The 22199-nt window shown below is 40.1% G+C and overlaps 1 protein-coding gene across 15 annotated transcripts in view; it reads right to left on the bottom strand.

Moving 5' to 3' along the window:
* The window catches only part of LOC126272912 (ABC transporter F family member 4), a 202419-nt gene that overhangs the window by 64567 nt on the left and 115653 nt on the right, over positions 1-22199 (bottom strand). The gene's annotated exons all lie outside the window — the stretch shown is intronic.

Genomic DNA, 22199 nt, shown 5'->3' with positions numbered 1-22199 from the left:
AGAATGTAACATTTCAGTTGCATCATGTCATGAAATCTTGACACGGCATCTTAGCATGCATCATGTTGCCACCAAGCTCATTCCACAGCTCATGAGTCAAGAGCTTTGCCTCACAATCTGTGAAGAGCCTTTGGATCATGCAAATGAGAACCTGGCCTCTTTGGACTTTTTTTATTTCCAAAGTTGAAAACCCCATTGTAAGGATGAAGATTTGCAACAATACACGATTAAAAAAAGAACTTGCAGATGGCGCTTCGCACAGTCCAGAAAGAGGTGTACCAAGACTGCTTCCAGTAGCAGAAACAATATTGGGAGTGCTGTATCAAGTGTGGAGGAGAGTATTTCGAAAGAGGCCATGTACACAATAAGTAAAAAGTAAGCATAGAAAAATTTTGTGGCCAAAGTTCCGAAATTTTTTGAACAGACCTAGTACATCTTTGGTTTTGTGTCTTCCTTGTCATCTAGGTGTCTACACCCCTTCTCCTCTTCTGTCCAAGCTCAACCCCCCTTCCTCCCCCCCTCACCCCCCCCCCCCCCTCTCTCTCTCTCTCAGCAAAGAGCTGGTGAATGTTCTCAATTACAATCCATCAATATTTTGAGAGAGTACAGTGGGGAGGAGGAGAGATGAGCAGTCACAACTACATATCATTAGCTCATATATATATATATATATATATATATATATATATATATATATATATATATATATATATATATATATATTGTCACTGAATTATTCCATCTAACTATACCAAGTGGGTGATAATTGATCCCCCTATTGGTTATTGGGCATATAATTGGAATAAAATGTCTAATGGATTACCAAAAAGTCACATATGCCTTGTTCACTTAACAAACATCAAATAATCTCTGGAACCAGGGAGAAGAAAGAAGCAATGGGAAAGAAGCAGACAACATTGCTCTCATAAAACTAACTACTGGAAGTAATTGAATGGGATGGATAAAAAATCTACTCACCAAGTGGCAGCAGAAAACACATATAAAAGCAAGTCATAATTAGTCAAGCTTTCTAAGCTTGGGAAAGTCACCATTTCCTTCTCATCCCTTGTGGTAAGTCTCCCCTGACCCATGGTTCGGGGTAGACTTTCCCAAAAGCTTCCCCTTTTCCTGGACCTCTTGAGTCCTTTTCCTTCATCCCTCTTCCTTCCCCTTCAACCCTTCTGCCTCAAGAAGGTGTCAGTGGCTCTGCAAGATTGCCTAATTATAACCTTTGTGTGTGTGTGTGTGTGTGTGTGTGTTCTGCCGCTGCTTGTTGAGTAGATTTTTGACCTATCCAATTACATTATTTTGGCAAAAATTGATTGCTTTCGTTGTTATAACTACTGGAAGTGATGGCTGCATATGTTGTAATTTTTTACAAGCATTAATTTATCAGTTATTGCCCCAGTTGTTAACTGGAGCCCAGCCAAACTGTCAACATGATCATGTTCAAATAACAGTGGAATAGTGAAATACCTCACTAGTACACAGTAGAAAACTAATTTTCACTCAGATGTTGTGAGGAAGTTAGAATTCTGAAGAGCTGATAGATGTTAGAGAGTATTTTGACTTTGCATGGGTCAATCAACTATGAGGCACACACAGTTTTTTTATTTAAATGGCTGCTTTTGGTCTGGATCTAAATTAAAGAACTGGTCTTCTTATATCATAATACTTACTTCCTTGAAATATGTCTGCTTGTGTCTGTATATGTATGGATGGATATGTGTGTGTGTGTGCGAGTATATACCTATCCTTTTTTCCCCCCTAAGGTAAGTCTTTCCGCTCCCGGGATTGGAATGACTCCTTACCCTCTCCCTTAAAACCCACATCCTTTCGTCTTTCCCTCTCCTTCCCTCTTTCCTGAAGAAGCAACCGTTGGTTGCGAAAGTTAGAAATTTTGTGTGTGTGTTTGTATGTTATTTTATTGTGCCTGTCTACCGGCGCTTTCCCGCTTGGTAAGTCTTGGAATCTTTGTTTTTAATATATATATATATATATATATATATATATATATATATATATATATATATATATATAAGCAGTCTGCTTGTGTCTGTGTATGTGCGGATGGATATGTGTGTGTGTGTGTGTGTGTGTGTGTGTGTGTGCGCGAGTGTACACCTGTCCTTTCTTCCCCCCTAAAGTAAGTCTTTCTGCTCCCGGGATTGGAATGACTCCTTACCCTCTCCCTTAAAACCCACATCCTTTCGTCTTTCCCTCTCCTTCCCTCTTTCCTGAAGAAGCAACCGTTGGTTGCGAAAGTTAGAAATTGTGTGTGTGTGTTTGTGTGTTATTTTATTGTGCCTGTCTACCGGCGCTTTCCCGCTTGGTAAGTCTTGGAATCTTTGTTTTTAATATATTTTTTCCCATGTAGATGTTTCTTTCTATTTTATTTACTTACTTCCTCATCTACATCTACTTCCGCACTAATCATTTATTTACATATTTGAAAATACAACTAATGTTACTTGATTCAGAAAGATAGAAATTTAAAGGATGAATTAAAGAGTGAATGCTACTAAAATTGACAATATTCATTCTGAATATAATAATTTCATAAACTGATAGTTGCTTTGTGCAGCTAATTTCACTGTCTGGAAAAATAGCAAATCAGAATACATCTAATGATTTATTGATATATCCATGAGAGATTTGCTCACTGCATACTGTAGTTATTGGTTCATAATTACTTTTTTTCCTAGCTGTCAGATAGCAAAAGGAGAGAGAAGATCTAATTTATCAGAATATTTCAACTGTGGAAGGCAGCAGAAATTGGGTGTACATCGAAATGAAAGCATAGTGCATTCTCATTTGTTATGAAATCCAATTATTTCTAATTATTTCTGGCACCTGCCTTATACTAATGAAGCAAACTGGGATGCAACTCTTACAGTTACTTTTTATTATCAGTTGTGTACACAGGTATAGCCATTTCATCTGAGAATATTTCTGGAATACAGAATCTGCCAGAAAAGTGTCAGGCTCTATCAAGATATCAATATTGTCATTCGATTTGAGTTATGAGTGCATTGTAGTATGGTCTTTGGCTCAACAGATGTTAGTACTTTCATCTTGGTTTTGAGAAAACAAGATGGCTGGAGCATGATTTGACATTCGAGCAATGAAAATGTATTGTGAAGTGGTTTTTAAAGTTTTATAAAAAAGTTGAAGTGCAACATCAGTGGAGGTGGGGTTCTGAACCAGAACCACCAACCCACCTAAGGACTAAACACATCACTGACAAGTTTGAATTGCATGGAATGACTTGTGATACTCACAAAGGAAGGTCAGGAAGACAGCGTACAGCTACAAGTACTGCTTCATCAGCTCTCATGTTAGGAACATTTGTTAATTCTCCACAGAAGTCTGCTACGCAATGTGCATATGCAGTGGGGGTTAGCAATACAAGTGTACGAAGAATTCTCAAAGCTGCAAAGTGGAAAGTTTGCATTCCACAATTACTGCACGTGATTAATGACGACAATCCTGATGGCCAAATGCAATTTTGCGAATGGTACCAGCAAATAGTAACTGATAATGAACAATTTGTGATGAAGGTAGTGTGGAGTGATGAGACACAATTTAAACTTAATGGAACTGTGAATCGGCATAAAAGTGTGTACTTGGCACCGGAAAATCCGCATGTTTATGTGGATAAAGTGGTCATTCTATCATGGGGTTCATGTGTAGTGTGGACTATCATTTAGGCTCTAGGGGCTTAGTAGGACCCTTTTTCTTTAATGCTAGTGTCACTGGAGAAGTGTACCTGGAAATGTTATGCACATCAATTTTGCCATGTATATGTGTGCTCTTTGGGGCTGATGAACAGGTCTTCTACCAACAGGTTGGGGTGCCACCTAACTGTACGAGCTTTTCTGGATGACAATTTTCCAGAGCATTGGATTGGACAAAGACGGCCAATTGAGTTCCCTCCACGGTTGCCAGATCTAACACCTACAGACTTTTACTTGGGAATTGTGAAAGATAATGTCTATCGACATAAGCCATGCACACTGGAGGAACTTCGCTAGGAGATTACAGTGACATGTGCAGCAATCTCCACTGTAACACTGACTGACATAGTTGTGGTGACCGCTCGTCGTTCTGTTATGTGTATAGCTGCCAACGGTGAACATTTTGAGCATTTAAAGTAACCATGTGCTAAACTGAAGGTTGTACAACATGTGTGATCAATTATTAAATGTAAAATAAACACATAAGTAACACTTTTTGTTCCTTAAAGTGTGTATACATTTTTCTGTCAGACACTATATATTTGATCTCGCAATATGTTACTGATTTCTAATTTGGCTGAGGCAATTATGAAGAGCTCACAGAAAATTTTGTAACATTTCTCAGATGATACACTTTTGACTAATCCTGCAATCCCACACACTTCTGATGACATACACTGGCTACCATATGTAAGTTACAGTAGTTTTCTCTTTAAACTTTGGCTGTTCTTTATTGTCTAGAATACAATGTCTCATTACAGATCATCATAAACATTTATGAACTGAATTTAGTTCAGTAAATTCTTTAAAATGTCGGTTATTATTTACTCATATTTATCTTCTTTTATTATGAACTACTATGTTTTCTCTAAAACTTTGTTCAGTTCTGTCTCATGTGGTCTCCAAATGAATGTCCCTTACACTGTCATTTCCCAAATTTAATTCAATGGCTTCATCATCCAGGTTTAGAATCAGAGAATTAGTCCTCTTAGACTCAGTATCTAATTATTCAACAGCTTACAAATCGGGGGTCTGGACCCAAGTCCAGGACACCTTATCTTCATTCCTCCACAATCTCAACACCTTCTGTCCCTTCCACTTCACCTGGTCCTCCTCCACCCTTTGTGCAACCTTCCTAGATGTCAGTCTACTCCTCTCAGGTGGCTCCATCCACACCTCAGCTCCACCCACATCAAACACATCAATCACCAACAGTTCCCGCACTTTGACAGCCACCACCCCTTCCACACCAAAAAATCCCTTCCATACAGCCTGAACATCTGTGGCAGATGCATTTGCAGTGATGAGAATTCCCTCCCCTGATCCACAGCCACAGGGATCATACCTTGTGGAATACACAGATGCAAGACCTGCCCAATCCATTCACCCAGCACCAACTACTCCAGTCTCGTCACAGGCTTATGCTACCCCATCAGAGACCTGGCCACCTGTGAAGGCAGCCATGTTATATATCAGCTCTGCTGCAACCAGTGTCCAACAATTTACATTGGTATGACAACCAAGCAGTGTTGACTAGGATGAACGGCCACCACCAAACTGTTGCCAAAAACAAGGTGGAGCACCCAGTGGAACAACATGCAGCAGAGTGTAACATGTGCAATTTCAATGGAAACTTCACAACCTGGACAATCTGGATCCTCCCACCACCAGCTTCTCTGAGATGCAGATGGGAGCTATCCTTACAGCATGTCCTTCACTCCTGTAATCTCTGTGCCCTAAACCCAAGGTAACTCACTGTCTCCCCACCCAATTTTGTGTGTGTGTGTGTACACAGATCATCTCCTGCCAAAGTAACCCCATCCAATTTATGTCAGCTAGTTGTGTGTTGCTACATCTTGCCCTAGCCTGTGAATTCAAGCCATCTGCCACCTGCCCCCTCCACCTGCACCTCTAGCTAGCCCACAGATGGCTCCCCACTCTCCCATGAGCCATTAGATGCTTTCTCCCCCCCCCCCCCCCCAAACCCCATCCCTGCCTCCTGTCTCTCTCCATTCCTCAACCCACCCCACCTTGCATCGCCCACCCCCACCTCACCCCAGTTCACTCAATGTGGGCCAGGAAAGAGCTGGTTGTTTACTGAGCATTTCACAATGACATATGAGATTTTCGGGAGTATTGTGCCTAAAGTAGAAAATAGTAATTTAATAGACTTCGAAAATCAAGACAGGTCAAATGAAACAGAAAGAACCAATCAATTTGATTTAAAAAGTTTTCTTTTAAATCAAACAATCAGTTGATGACAATAAGACTTACTGGGATGAAAAAATTGATAACATTTTGTTGCAAGTCCAAGCAGTCAATATCCAAGTGGGTGATTTTTCGAACAGAGTTGGCAGTGTTGAGGAAAAAATTGAATCTGTGGAAGCAAATGTAAATGAAATTGATGCTAAATTGAGCGATGAAATTAATACTGTAAAAAATGAGTTACTGGCAGATAGGGAAATAAATTTAATTGATTTTAATGAGATAAAAGGGGAAATTAAAGATTTGGATGAGAACAGAAAACTTTTAGTAAAAATGTAGAACAAAAAACTGACAATCGTTTGGTTACTCTAGAAAAAAAAAGTAAAATGCAATGATTTAGAAAACAAAAAATCTGTCACAGAACTTAGCGAAAAAAATTAAAAGTTTTGACACTGAATTTCAAAGCAAAAATCACAATGTCAACACATGCAATCTTGTATCTAATATTCCAGTGAAGCACTTTTCAGTAGATGGACCCTTACACCCCGTTGATTTTATACAGTACTGTAAGGATTGTTTTTTACCTCACTCACCAGATGAAATGAAAATTAAATTTGTGAAAAAATTCTTGGAAGGGAAAGCTTTGACTTGGGCAAACCAGATTGTAACTGTGGGGGTGACCTTTTCAGAATTTGAATCAAAATTTCTGGAAAATTTTTGGGATGATCTTAAACAAACTAGAATCAAAAGTGAATTTTTGAATGGGAGAAACTATAGAGAATCAGATGGGAGCATGAAACAATTTTGCAAAAGTGAACTACAAAAACTTATTCATTTAACAAAACCTTTGGATGACTTGATCAAAATTGATACCTTAAAGAGAAGATTGTCATCAGCAATGCAGTTGAGTTTAGTTCATTGTCCTGATACTAATGTTGAGCAGTTTCTCAATTATATTGGAAAGTTGGATAGGGTAACAAGAACACACAGTGGGTTTACTCAGAAAGGTAGTGGTCAAAATTGGGGAAATGATAACATTCAAAAAAGGGAACAAAACAATTATCATGGTGTCAGTCAAAATTCAGAGGGGTATAACAATTTTCAAAAGAAGGACCACAATTTTCATCCAAAACAAGAACAACATTTTCGTGGAAATAATCAACAAAATAGAGAACACTTTAGGGATCAAAATCACAGAAATTTTGCTAGAGATCGCTACAACAAAAACTACCAACAACCAGGTAATGTTTGGCATATGAATGGGAACACAAATGTTGATCAGAGACATTGGCAGAACCACAATCAGCAGTTCAAACAGGAACCAGTTGTAATTCATGAAATAAAAAACGAGTAGTCGCCCCCTTGAAGGTGCGCAAGATTGAGGCAGAAGGTGAGCTCGATGAAAGGACCAGTGGATGTGACTATCATAAACCCAAACATGACAGTTCCAAACCTAAGCTATCACATGAGGTTATTAGTTGTTACTTATTGAAGAAATTTCAAGAGGAAAATAATGATGATTTTGATAAAGATAAAATTTTCAGTACACGAGAACATACAGTAGATAAAAGTAATTGTGATTCATTTAATTTGACAGAGTTTTACACTTGGGCAGAAAAGAACAACACTTTGTCAAATGATGTAATTTGTAGTAGTTCAGAGACGTGTGTGAATGAAAGAGAGAATGCATGCTGCGAGAACGAATGTATTGGTGAAAGGGATCTGGTAACTTTAGAAAGGGGAAATAATATTTTGGGGGATAATTTGAATGTGCATGAGCTGAATATGTATAATGATGTTGATGATAAAGTTGATAATGATGGTAATGGTTTTTATGATAGTGTTGAGGATAGGTGTTTCATTAGTTTAAATAGGGAGTTGAGTATACGCATGGTTGAAAATGGATTAAATAGTGAGAATATTATAGAAATTCCCAGGGACGTTACCAGGATGAATAAGGCTCGCAAGCAGGGTGTATGTGAAAGCGTGAATTTTGATGTTGTTGGTAAAGAATCTGACTACACAAATAATGATGACACATGTATAACTTCTAGCCTAAGTGAAACTTTTACAGATACTAATGACACACACACACATTTCTTATGAATCTATGGATGAACAGTGAAACTATTTCTTTTGACAAGAACTTTAGAAAGATGCTTATTAATGTATGTGAAACTATATGTCCTGAGTGGTGGGAAAAGATGAGATATTTTATTTTTGAAAAGCTGAAGGATAAGTACTTCAATAGTATACTATGTGATTTGGATGAAAATTCTTGGCTATTTGAGATAATAGAGAGTACAAATGACAATTTTGTATCTTGTGCAAATTTTATAACTGTGACAAATAATACATATAATGGTATACCATATGATTCTGATAAGAATAGGTTTGGGGAAATTGAAAGTGATTTATTACATGAGGATACAAGTTCTGAGAAAAGTGATCAATTTTGCAGCCCTTATATAAAAGTTCAAATTTGGTCATGGATTGGTAAATGTTTAATTGATACAGGAAGTGCGATGTCGGGAATATCTGAAAGGTTAAGCAAGAAATTGAAAGTGGGGAAAGATTATGTTGAAATGCCAGTTGTTGGGGTAAAGATAAAAGGTGCTACTGGGAAGAGCAGTAAATTGGTAAAAAAGCAGGCTTTAGTGACATTTTTAATTGAAGGCAAGTTGTTCACACATGGATGTTTTGTAATTCAGGAATTTAATGAGGATTTTCTTTTGGGTATGAATTGGATAGTGAAAGTAAATACAGCGTTTGATTGGGTTGGAAGAAAACTTTTGATAGAAACTAGTGAAAGGGAATACATACAGACAAATTTTGTGAACACACTTGGTGATCAGAGTAATGGAAATTTTGACAGTATCAATTTACTAAAAGAAAATAGATTGGAGAATATTGAAATTCATAGATTTGATACTGATGAAGTTGAATTTGGGAATTTAGTAAACTTGAAAATTTCAGAAACACAAAATTTATCTGGCGAGCAAAAACACAGTTAGAAAATCTGCTGTGGGAATTGTTGTGACAGTGCCACGACATTTAACAGTGCCGCCACGACAGTACGCGCAAACGGCGATAGGGGCGCTCCGCAACTCGGCTGAGCGCGGGAGCACCACCTAGCTACAAACGGCGCTGGCCGCATGTCACGGCATTGCAGTCAAATACGAGATACTGAGTTGTTATCATGTAACCAGCTATTGTTCCTAAGTGAGAGTGTTTGAATATCCACGCAATTATTGGTGATTAAAGGTTATAACACTTTTTGGCGACGAGGATGGGATATTTTCACTGCATTGTGGATTTGTGTGTTCGTGACGGGGCAGACATGGAACAGCTTATGCAAGCACTCATTGAACAACAAACGCAGCTGACGGCTGCTATTCAGGCTCAACAAACACAGCTGGCGACTGCGATTCAGGCGTCGTCTTCCTCTTCTCTGCCTCCTTTCCCTCCTTACGACGAGGCCGCTGAAGACTGGGAGGATTATGAGAAGCGTTTGCGGCAACACTTCTTGGCTTTCGGCGTTGTTGACGCTCCTATGTGTAGGTCGTTATTTCTATCTTGGATTTCCCCACGGATCTATCAGCTGCTATCTCAGTTAGCCCCTCTGCGGGAACCTGCCTCTCAGTCCTTCCAAGAAATGTGTGACTTATTGTCTAACTATTACCGAAAAACACCCACGTCGTTGCCGCCCGCGTGGCATTCTGCCGGTGTCGTAAACAGCCCCATCAATCTTACCGGGCTTGGGCGGCGGAACTACACGGTCTGAGTAGGAAATGTCAGTTTGTCACGGACACTCATCATGAGTCTTATGCTGATTCAATGGTCAGGGATGCTATTCTATGGCTTGCTCCTGATAAAGAAGTTCGGCAACGTGCCCTACAGCTGCCAAACCCGTCATTGTCGGAAGTTCTAAGCATCGCTCAATCCTTTGAAGCGTCTCACACTGCTGGCGCGCAAATAGACACGTGGTGTTATGTAGGCGCTGTACAGTCAACTTTCGACACGGACAATTTGCCTGTTTCACAGGAGAACGAAGATGTGGCAGAGGTTCACTCGCATAAACAACATCGCGTTGGGCCACAAAGCTCGCAGCGGAAACATCAACCACAGAAGCAGGTTCGTTCCGCACTTCCTTCTTGTCCATGTTGCTTCGTACAGCATGACAGGGCCGCGTGTCTAAAACGTTGGGCCACGTGTAATTCATGTAGGAAAACAGGCCACATTGCTTCTGTGTGTCAGTCGCCTTAAAGTTCCTCTCGACGAGGACGAGGCATCGGACATGGATGTTAACTGTGTGCTTTCTCAAACAAATAAGTCATTTGTTACTGTTCGTGTTCTGGATGAAGACATCTGCATGCAAGTGGACACTGGCTCTGCAGTAACTCTCATTAATTCTCACACGTATTTGGAGTTGGGCTCCCCTCCTTTGTCTCCAGTTATGCGAAATCTGAGGACTTATAATAAACAGAAAATTCCTATCATTGGCCAGTTTGATGCTTCCACTGCCTACAAGTCTGTTGTTAGGCCCCTCACGTTTTATGTTGTGGATCATGCGGGCACTGAAAACCTGTTCGGTTATGATGCTTTCCAGTTGTTCAGGTTCTCCATTGATGATGTGCACCTCATATCTGCGGATATTCCGTATCAACAGCTGGATGGATTGTGTTCTGAATTTTCGTCCATGTTCTCTGCTGGTCTGGGTCGTGCCAAGGATTTTGAAGCCCACATTACTCTTAAACTTACAGCTCGCCCTAAGTTTTTCCGGGCACGCCCTATTCCGGTGGCGTTGCGTGCACCTGTCAAGGGTCAGATAGACAGGTTAACAGCTTCAGGGATTCTCCTTCCTGTTACCTCCAGTGAATGGGCATCGCCAATCGTGATGGTTTCGAAACCAAATGGGAGTCTGCGATTGTGTGGTGATTTTAAAGCCACTGTCAACACTCAGAGCCTCATTGACACTTATCCTCTCCCCCGTCCTGAGGAGTTATTTACCAAGCTCGCTGGGGGCCAGTTCTTTTTCAAACTTGACTTATCGGAGGCGTACCATCAGTTGCCGTTGGATGCTTCTTCCAAAGAATTTCTTGTCATCAACACTCGTTGTGGGTTGTATCAGTACCAGCGGTTACCATTTGGCGTCGCTAGCAAGCCGGCCATTTTTCAGCGGTTTTTGGAACAGCTCACGGCTTCTGTCCCCGGCTGTATAAACTATCTGGATGACATTGTTGTCACGAGGGCCTCCACTGAGGAGCACCTTCGCAATTTGCGTTCACTGTTTCAGGTTTTGCATTCGGCTGGGTTGAGGTGCAATGTGGAGAAATCACAGTTCTTCCAACTCTCCATTGTGTATTTTGGTTTCCACTTGTCCCATGAGGGTATACGTCCTCTACGTCAGCACGTTGCGGCCAATAACCCTCTACCCCGGCCGTCTTCGGTCAAAGAACTTCAGGCGTTTATAGGCAAGATTGCTTATTATCACAAATTCATTTCATCCGCGGTGGCGGTAGCTCATCCTCTGCATCAGCTGTTACGCAAAAACGTCCCTTTCTGTTGGTCCGACGAGTGTGAGCAGGCTTTTGTCCACCTGAAGGCTTATTTGCAGTCGGCGCCTTGTCTTGCCACATTCCATCCGGGTCAGCACTTGGTTCTGGCGACTGACGCGTCACAGTATGGCCTAGGGGCTGTTCTCGCCCATCGGTATGAGGATGGGTCGGAACGACCCATCGCCTATGCTTCCAAGACCCTCAACGATGCGCAACGGCGTTACTCTCAAATCAAAACGGAGGCGCTCGCTATCGTTTATGCTCTAAAAAAGCTTCATCACCAACCAAAAGCCGCTGGTCTCTCTGTTCAGCCCATCGACGTAGCTTCGGGATAAGGCAGCTCACCGCCTGCAACATTGGGCCTTATACTTGTCTCGTTTTCACTATGAGATTCACTATCACCCGATGGCCCAGCACGCCAACGCTGATGCATTGTCGCGATTGCCGATGGGCCCCAACCTGGTTTTCGATTGCAGGTGATCGATTTGTTCAATGGGGTTGGCAGGATCGGAGCAGGGGCCAGGCATTGGATCTCCTTCGCAACTACCATGCCTTGCGACTTCGTCTGTCTGTTTGTGATGGTGTTGTTCTTCTGGCCATGGATGGCGCATCTCCATGGATCGTGGTGCCAGCCTCTCTTTGCAAAGATGTTCTTAAACTGTTGCATGAAGGCCATTGGGGTATTTTTTGGACAAAGTCCCTGGCCCGCAGGCACGTTTATTGGCCCGGTATAGATTCGGACATCGCCCACATGGTTGCTGCGTGTGGTCAGTGTGCTCAACAACTGGCTGCACCTCGTACAATGCCCTCTCCGTGGTCTGATCCGACGCAGCCATGGGAACGGGTGCACGCTGACTTTGCCGGCTTTGCTGGCTTTGTCCAAAATCTTTGCGCTAGAAGGTCTTCCATCCACGATCATCACGGACAATGGCCCTCAGTTCTCTTCGCAGGCCTTCTGTGATTTTTGTACTGGACAAAAGATTCATCATGTTACAGCACCGCCCTTCCATCCGCAATCGAATGGGGAGGTCGAGCGCCTTGTCCGCACTTTCAAAAGCCAGATGAAAAAATTCGTTAATGATTTTTCCACAGAAGACACTCTGCTGCAATTTCCGAGTTCTTATCGCTTCACGCCTCTGGGTGATCGCAGCCCTACTGAACTCTAGCATGGCCGCCAACCGCGCACTCTACTGCACCTGCTTCACCCTGTCAGGCCTTGTGCTGTGTCCCCTAGTGGGGGAAAATACTCGGTGGGCGCCGCCGTGTGGGCACGAGGGTATGAATCTTGCCCTAAATGGATTCCAGGGGTGGTCAAGGCTCTTTGCGGCCGCCGGCTTTGTGAAATATGTAAGGACGACAGCATGGTTGTTCGCCATTACGACCAGATGCGCCCACGAGTGGTGGCCACACCGGTGCCACCACCCCTTCCTTCGCCTCCAGCAACCCAAGATGCCAGTCCTGTCGCTGCTGCCGATCTACCGTACGTGTTAATGCAGCCGACGTCGCTACCACTTCCGAGTACGCCGGAACCTGCCCAGTCGCGACACCGCCTTCTCCGGGGCCGATCTCGCGGGAGCACACCACCAGGTCCACGACACCTATAGATGCTACTCCGGAGTTTTCATGCATCATCTCGTCCAGAAGGCACGTTCCACGCACGAGCTTCCGTCCTGGACATTTTCGACCATACTCTCATGTCTCTCCGCGGGAACTTCTCGGGGAATCACAAAAAGCCCTGGATGTCTGTCCATGTTGTCTCCAAGGCAGTGAGGTCCCCCCCCCCCCCGCCCCAAGGGGGAAAAGTGTTGTGACAGTGCCACGACATTTAACAGTGTCGCCACGACAATACGCACAAACGGTGATAGAGGCACTCCGCAACTCGGCTGAGCACAGGAGCGCCACCTAGCTACGAACGGTGCCGGCCACATGTCACGGCATTCCTAAGTGAGAGTATTTGAATATCCACACAATTGTTGGTGATTAAAGGTTATAACAGGAATACAGTGATGTTTTCAGTGACATACGTGGTAGGGTAAAGGGTTATCTGTGTGAGCTTCAGGTAAAACCTCATGAACCATTTTTCATAAAACCATACAGTATAGCAATATCAAAAAGACCTTCTGTTGAGAAAGAGCTGAAAAAGATGGAAGGGTGTAATATAATAGAAAGGAGTATCAGTGCATATAATAATCCTCTAGTAGCTATTTCGAAAAAAGATGGTGGAGTAAGATTGGTTTTGGACTCTAGACACTTAAACAAAATTTTGTTCAGACAGACAGACCATCCTGAAAATATTGATGAGTTACTCTATAAATTTACAGATATAAAATATATGTCAAGTTTGGATCTAACTTCAGGTTTTAATCAGGTTCCACTTTTGGTTAATTCTACAAATATACTGCTTTCTTGTACAATGGTAAGAGTTACCAATATTGTGTTGTGTCATTTGGGTTAAATTCTTCTGTTTCCGAATTTATAAGAGCTTTGGATCATGTACTGGGATAACAACTTGCAGCTGAACTGATAATTTATGTAGATGACTTTTTGGTTAGAGGGCAAAATTGGGAGGAACATTTTTCAATTTTGAAGTCAGTTTGTGAAAATCTTAGAAAAGGGGGGATGACATTGAAATTAGAGAAATGTAAATTTGCAGTTTCTGAATTAAAATTTTTGGGTCATGTTGCCACAGACAACGGAACTTTGGCAGATCCAGAAAAAATTAAAGCAATTTCAGAAATTCTCATTCCTAAGACTAAAAAACAATTAAAGTCTTTCTTTGGGTTATGCGGTTATTACTAAAAACATATAAGTGATCAGAGTCCGAATGCACCATGTTTAAGTCAGTTACTTAAGAAAAACACTGTTTGGGTTTGGGATAAAATTTGTCACGAAGAGTTTGATAAAATTAAGCAAGAGTTGAGGAAGCAACACTTATTACACAGACCTGATTTTAATTTACCATTTTGTTTGAACACTGATAGCAGTAATTATGGGCTTGGAGCAGAGTTATTTCAAGAAAGAGTAGAGAATGGAATTAAGATACATTGTACCATAGCATTTGCAAGCATAATGTTGCTCAAGCATGAGAAAAATTATACAGTCACAGAGAAGGAACTTTTGGCAATTCATTGGGCTTTTACAAAATTTAGAATTTACCTTATTGGACATAAAACCATAGTATTTTTGGATCACAAAGCTTTGAGTTACTTACAAGAGTGAAAATTGTACCACAGTAGATTGACCAGATGGGCAATATTTCTGCAACAGTTTGACTTTGAAATCAAGCACATAAAAGGTTCTGAGAATGTAGTAGTTGATTCACTTTCAAGGTTACCAATTGGGGGAGAAAAGGAGATTTTTGGACAAGAGGAGGAAAAACAATTTAAAATTAGATACTTGAAAGGGGTGGAAAATGAGAAAACAATTAGAGCTATGTGAATCCAAATTAGAAAAAAATCAAAGTTGGAAATTAATCAAAGAATGTTTAGGCAAGAAGGCCAACTAGTGCAGGAGAAATTAGGAGCAGATTACCAGGTTACGAGTTTGTTTAAGCCAAGTGCTAGGCTTAGCCAGGTGATAGAAGACATAGGACCACTCTGTAGGGACTTTGACAAGAATGATGAGGTGATAGTAATAGGTGGGGCAGGAAACAGCCTGGCTAAGGATAGGAATTATGATATTAAGAGTGACCTGGATAAAATAGGAGCTGCAACAGGATGTACAAATGGGGGTTTTGTTGAGGTATTGCAGCGTTACGATCAGCCCTCGCTTAACCCTTCTGTGTGGCGAGTTAACAGAGAGTTGAGCGAGCAGCTGCTGGACTGTGCAAAGACACACATTTATACAGTGCCTGTTGGTAGCATTGGGAGATGGGGATACACTCGACATGGCCTACACCTAAATAGTCTAGGGAAGGATAGATTAGCTGATTTAATTGTAGGTCGTCTAAAGGGGGCCACTAGCACTCAAGGCAAAACCCCTGTGACCCGAAAGGGCATAGGGGCACCTTTTTTAGGTTGAACAAGATGTCCAGACAGGCAGCTCTTAAAGGTAAAAAAATAAATGGTTCGAATAAAGGTAGAGGAAACAGTTGTGTTAATATATTTCACCAAAATATCAGGGGATTAAGGAACAAAATAGACGAACTAATAATTTGTTTTGAGAATATTAAAAATACAACAGAAGTTGATGTACTGTGCCTGTCTGAACATCATATAACTACACAAATAGAAAATGTAAATATTAATGGGTATAAACTAGCAACTTATTTTTGTAGAGACAATATGGAGAAAGGAGGAGCTGCCATTTATGTTAAGGGGGAACATGGTTATAAAAACATAGAAACCGTAAAATTCTGTGTAGAACAGCACATTGAAGTATGCGCTTGTGAGCTTGAATTGGACAGTAGTAAATTCATAATTGTGACTGTGTATAGGTCCCCACGTGGAAATTTTCAAATGTTTCTTAAAAACCTAGATCTCTTGCTGCGTTATCTGTCAGAAAAAGGAAAACACATTATCATTTGTGGAGATTTTAACGTAGATTTTCTTAAACACTCAAGCAAGAAGAACGACCTTGAACTATTACTTTGCTCTTACAATCTGACATCAGTCATTGATTTTCCTACTTGTATTGTACAAGACAGTAGCACCCAGATAGATAACATTTTCATAGACCAAGATAAATTAAAAGAAGTAAGCACCTATCCTATTAAGAACGGGCTTTCTGATCACGATGCACAGCTACTTTCAATTCATGACTTTGCTCCATACAGTAATGTGGAAAAAAAAAATAAATAAATAAATAATACGCCCAATTAACCATATAACAATTCAACAATTTAAGGAAAGCTTGAAACGGGTAGACTGGGAGGATGTTTATCGGGAACCTGATGCAAATGTTAAATTTAACTTATTCCATGATAAACTTGTGGGTATATTTGAAAGCAGTTTTCCTAAGAAATTAGTGAATCATAATTCAAATAAACTTGATAAAAAAACATGGCTGACTAAAGGGATTAAAATTTCTTGTAGCCAGAAATGGGAACTATACCAAGACACTAGAATAAGTCGAGATGAAGAAAAGCTCAACCATTATAAGAAATATTGTAATATACTAAGGAAAGTTATAAAAAAATCCAGAAGTATGTGTATCAAGTCTGAGATTAGCACCTCTGATGACAAAGTTAAAACAATATGGAATATCGTTAAAAGGGAAACAGGGCAACCAAGGTCACAGGACAACAGTATTACTGTTAAGCACAATGAAAAGCTTATAAATGAAAAATCACAGGTTGAAAATATTTTTAATAATCATTTTATAAATGTACTGGAAAATATAGGCACTAGCTGCTCACCAGATAGGGCAGAACTCTATATTAAAGAGGCATTGCCGGTGCAAACAAATGAAATTGAAATCCTACCCACCTCACCGTCTGAAATTAAGAAAATAATAAATTCACTTAAGAATAAAAACTCACATGGAACTCATGGTATCTCCAATAGAATACTAAAATCTTGTTCACACCTGATAAGTCGAGTTCTTAGCCACATATGTAATAGCTCATTGAATCAGGGAATATTTCCTGACAGATTGAAATATGCCATAGTTAAACCCTTGTATAAAAAAGGTGACAAGACAGACGTCAACAATTATCGTCCTATTTCACTTCTGACATCCTTCTCAAAAGTGTTTGAAAAAGTAATGTACTCAAGAGTAACTTTACACATCAGTGGGAATAACGTTTTAACAAAATGACAGTTCGGTTTTCAGAAAGGTGTTTCAACAGATAGTGATATACATGCTTTCACTGATCAAATTTTAAATGCTCTGGATAGTAGAACATCACCAATTGGGATTTTTTGTGATCTCTCTGAGGCTTTGATTGTGTGGATCATGAAATCCTCTTAGATAAGCTGAAGTACTATGGAATGAATGGTTCAGTACACAGATGGTTCACTTCATATTTAACTGGTAGAATGCAGAAGGTTGAAACAGTAAACCCACATAGTACACAAAGGGCATCAGATTATTCAGACTGAGGATGTATCAAGAATGGGGTACCACAGGGTTCTGTCTTGGGGCCTTTATTGTTTTTAATATATGTTAATGACTTGCCTAATTATATTCATGAAGATACAAACTTGGTTCTCTTTGCAGATGACACAAGTATTGTAATCAAGCCTAAAAAGCAAGAATCAGCTGAGGAAAATGCAAATAATGTTTTTCAAAGAGTTATTAGTTGGTTTTCCGCAAATGGACTTTCATTGAACTTTGAAAAAACACTGTACATACAGTTCAGTACAGGGAAAGGCATAACACCAGAAATAAATATCGAGTGTGGGGGAAAATCTTTAGCTAAAGCAGATTGTTCAAAATTTCTGGGTGTCTGTATTGATCAGAATTTAAACTGGAAGACACACATTGACAATCTACTGAAACGATTGAGCTCAGCTACCTATGCTATTAGTGTCATTGCAAATTTTGGAGACAAGCATATCAGTAAGTTAGCTTACCATGCATATTTTCATTCATTGCTCTCTTACGGAATCATCTTTTGGGGCAATTCATCACTAAGAAAGAACGTATTTATTGCACAAAAACGTGTTATCAGAATAATGTCTGGGGCTCATCCAAGATCATCTTGTAGACAATTATTTAAAGAATTAGGGATATTGCCAGTAGCTTCACAATATATATACAGCCTAATGAAATTTGTTGTTAGTAACCCAGATCACTTCAGAATTAATAGCACAGTCCACAGCTACAATACTAGGAGACAGGGTGACCTTCACTACCGTTCATTGAATTTGACATTGGCACAAAAGGAGGTGAATTATACTGCCACAAAGATTTTTGGTCACTTGCCAAACAATATCAAAAGTCTGACAGACAACCAATCGGCATTCAAAAGTAAGTTGAGGGAATTCCTGAATGACAACTCCTTCTACTCCATAGATGAATTTTTAGACATAGGCTAAAGAAATACAGTAAGTATTAACAATTGTACCGTATATAAGACTAACAAAGATTATTTGGGATAAATGAATCTTTTGTACTTTGACACGTTCCACATCATTACGAAAGAATCGTGTTCATGATCCATGGAACAAGTAATATAACTAACTAACTAACTAACTAACTGAGAAACTTGATAAATTTTACAAATTACATAAGGGAGAACAGATGTAGATTCTGATAATTGGAAACTGTGTTGGCCAGAGGCAGATGCTGAAAAGCTGATCATTTACATACATGAAAGTTTTGGTCATTGTGGGATACAGAAGTGCATTCAAAAGATACAAGAAAACGTTTATTTTTACAATATTGGAAAGAAGGTAAGAAAAGAATTGGCAACCTGTGACAAATGTCAGAGAGTTAAAGTGAGCAATCAAAGATGTGGAGGAGAGATGCAAAAGATTATTTCGAAAAAACCTTTAGATCTTATCGGTGTGGACTTACATGGAATGCTACCAAAGAGTAAAGGTGGTCACTGTTACATATTTGTTATGGTAGATTTATTTTCAAAATTAATTAAACTATATCCAGTGAACAAAGCTACTAGCCATGAAATTATAATAAAAATTGAAATAGATTATTTCGCACAGGTGGGTAAACCAAAAGCTATATTATCAGATAATGGTTCACAGTTCACCTCTAAAATTTGGAAAAAGTTTATTGAAAGATCAAAATTGAAGCATATACTTGTTGTTGTTGTTGTTGTTATTGTCTTCAGGCCTGGGACTGGTTTGATGCAGCTCTCCATGCTACTCTATCCCGTGCAAGCTTCTTCATCTCCCAGAACCTACTGCAACCTACATCCTTCTGAATCTGCTTAGTGTATTCATCTCTTGGTCTCCCTCTGTGATTTTTAACCTCCATGCTGCCCTCCACTGCTAAATTTGTGATCCCTTGATGCCTCAAAACATGTCCTACTAACCGATCCCTTCCTCTAGTCAAGTTGTGCCACAAACTTCTCTTCTCCCCAATCCTATTCAATACCTCCTCATTAGTTACGTGATCTATCCACCTTATCTTCAGCATTCTTCTGTAGCACCACATTTCGAAAGCTTCTATTCTCTTCTTGTCCAAATTAGTTATCGTCCATGTTTCACTTCCATACATGGCTACACTCCCAACAAATACTTTCAGAAACAACTTCCTGATACATAAATCTATATTCGATGTTAACAAATTTCTCTTCTTCAGAAACGCTTTCCTGGCCATTGCCAGTCTACATTTTATATCCTCTCTACTTCGACCATCATCAGTTATTTTACTTCCTAAATAGCAGAACTCCTTTACTACTTTAAGTGTCTCATTTCCTAATCTAATTCCCTCAGCATCATCCGATTTAATTCGACTACATTCCATTATCCTCGTTTCGCTTTTGTTGATGTTCATCATATATCCTCCTTTCAAGACACTGTCCATTCTGTTCAACTGCTCTTCCAAGTCCTTTGCCGTCTCTGACAGAATTACAATGTCATCGGTGAACCTCAAAGTTTTTACTTCTTCTCCATGAATTTTAATACCTACTCCAAATTTTTCTTTTGTTTCCTTTACTGCTTGCTCAATATACAGATTGAATAACAACGGGGAGAGGCTACAATCCTGTCTCACTCCTTTCCCAACCACTGCTTCCCTTTCATGCCCCTCGACTCTAATAACTGCCATCTGGTTTCTGTAAAAATTGTAAATAGCCTTTCGCTCCCTGTATTTTACCATTGCCACTTTCAGAATTTGAAAGAGAGTATTCCAGTCAACATTGTCAAAAGCTTTCTCTAAGTCTACAAATGCTAGAAATGTAGGTTTGCCTTTTCTTAATCTTTCTTCTAAGATAAGTCGTAAGGTCAGTATTGCCTCATGTGTTCCAACATTTCTACGGAATCCAAACTGCTCCTCCCCGAGGTCCGCATCTACCAGTTTTTCCATTCGTCTGTGAAGAATTCGCGTTAGTATTTTGCAACTGTGACTTATTAAACTGATAGTTCGGTAATTTTCACATCTGTCAGCACCTGCTTTCTTTGGGATTGGAATTATTATATTCTTCTTGAAGTCTGAGGGTATTTCGCCTGTCTCATACATCTTGCTTACCAGCTGGTAGAGTTTTGTGATGACTGGCTCTCCCAAGGCCGACATAAGTTCTAATGGAATGTTGTCTACTCCGGGCGCCTTGTTTCAACTCAGGTCTTTCAGTGCTCTGTCAAACTCTTCACGCAGTATCTTATCTCCCATTTCGTCTTCATCTACATCCTCTTCCATTTCCATAATATTGTCCTCAAGTACATCGCCCTTGTATAAACCTTCTATATACTCCTTCCACCTTTCTGCCTTCCCTTCTTTGCTTAGAACTGGGTTGCCATCTGAGCTCTTGATATTCACACATGTGGTTCTCTTCTCTCCAAAGGTCTCTTTAATTGTCCTGTAGGCAGTATCTATCTTACCCCTAGTGAGATATGCCTCTACATCCTTACATTTGTCCTCTAGCCATCTCTGCTTAGCCATTTTGCACTTCCTGTCGATCTCATTTTTGAGACGTTTGTATTCATTTTTGCCTGCTTCATTTACTGCATTTTTATATTTTCTCCTTTCATCAATTAAATTCAATATTTCTTCTGTTACCCAAGGATTTCTAGCAGCCCTCATCTTTTTACCTACTTTATCCTCTGCTGCCTTCACTACTTCATCCCTCAGAGCTACCCATTCTTCTTCTACTGTGTTTCTTTCCCCCATTCCTGTCAATTGTTCCCTTATTCTCTCCTTGAAACTCTGCACAAGCTCTGGTTCTTTCAGCTTATCCAGATCCCATGTCCTGAAATTCTCACATTTTTGCAGTTTCTTCAGTTTTAATCTACAGGTCATAACCAATAGATTGTGGTCAGAGTCCACATCTCCCCTGGAAATGTCCTACAATTTAAAACCTGATTCCTAAATCTCTGTCTTACCATTATATAATCTATCTGATACCTTTTAGTATCTCCAAGATTCTTCCATGTATACAACCTTCTTTTATGATTCTTGAACCAAGTGTTATGCTCTGTGCAAAATTCTACCAGACGGCTTCCTCTTTCATTTCTTAGCCCCAATCCATAATCACCTACTATGTTTCCTTCTCTCCCTTTTCCTACTGACAAATTCTAGTCACCCATGACTATTAAATTTTCGTCTCCCTTCACTACCTGAATAATTTCTTTTATCTCATCATACATTTCATCAATTACTTCATCATCTGCAGAGCTAGTTGGCATATAAACTTGTACTACTGTAGTAGGCATGGGCTTTGTGTCTATCTTGGCCAGAATAATACGTTCACTATGCTGTTTGTAGTAGCTTACCCGCACTCCTATTTTTTTATTCATTATTAAACCTACTCCTGCATTACCCCTATTTGATTTTGTATTTATAGCCCTGTATTCACCTGACCAAAAGTCTTGTTCCTCCTGCCACCAAACTTCACTAATTCCCACTATATCTAACTTGAACCTATCCATTTCCCTTTTTAAATTTTCTAACCTACCTGCCCGCTTAAGGGATCTGACATTCCACGCTCCGATCCGTAGAACGCCAGTTTTCTTTCTTCTGATAACGACGTCCTCCTGAGTAGTCCCCACCCGGAGATCCGAATGAGGGACTATTTTACCTCCGGAATATTTTACCCAAGAGGACGCCATCATCATTTAATCATACAGTAAAGCTG

Source organism: Schistocerca gregaria, chromosome 5 (assembly GCF_023897955.1).
Source record: "Schistocerca gregaria isolate iqSchGreg1 chromosome 5, iqSchGreg1.2, whole genome shotgun sequence".
Taxonomy (NCBI): Eukaryota; Metazoa; Arthropoda; class Insecta; order Orthoptera; family Acrididae; genus Schistocerca; species Schistocerca gregaria.
Note: the sequence above shows the minus strand (reverse complement) of the source record. Positions and strands in the feature narration are given on the sequence as shown.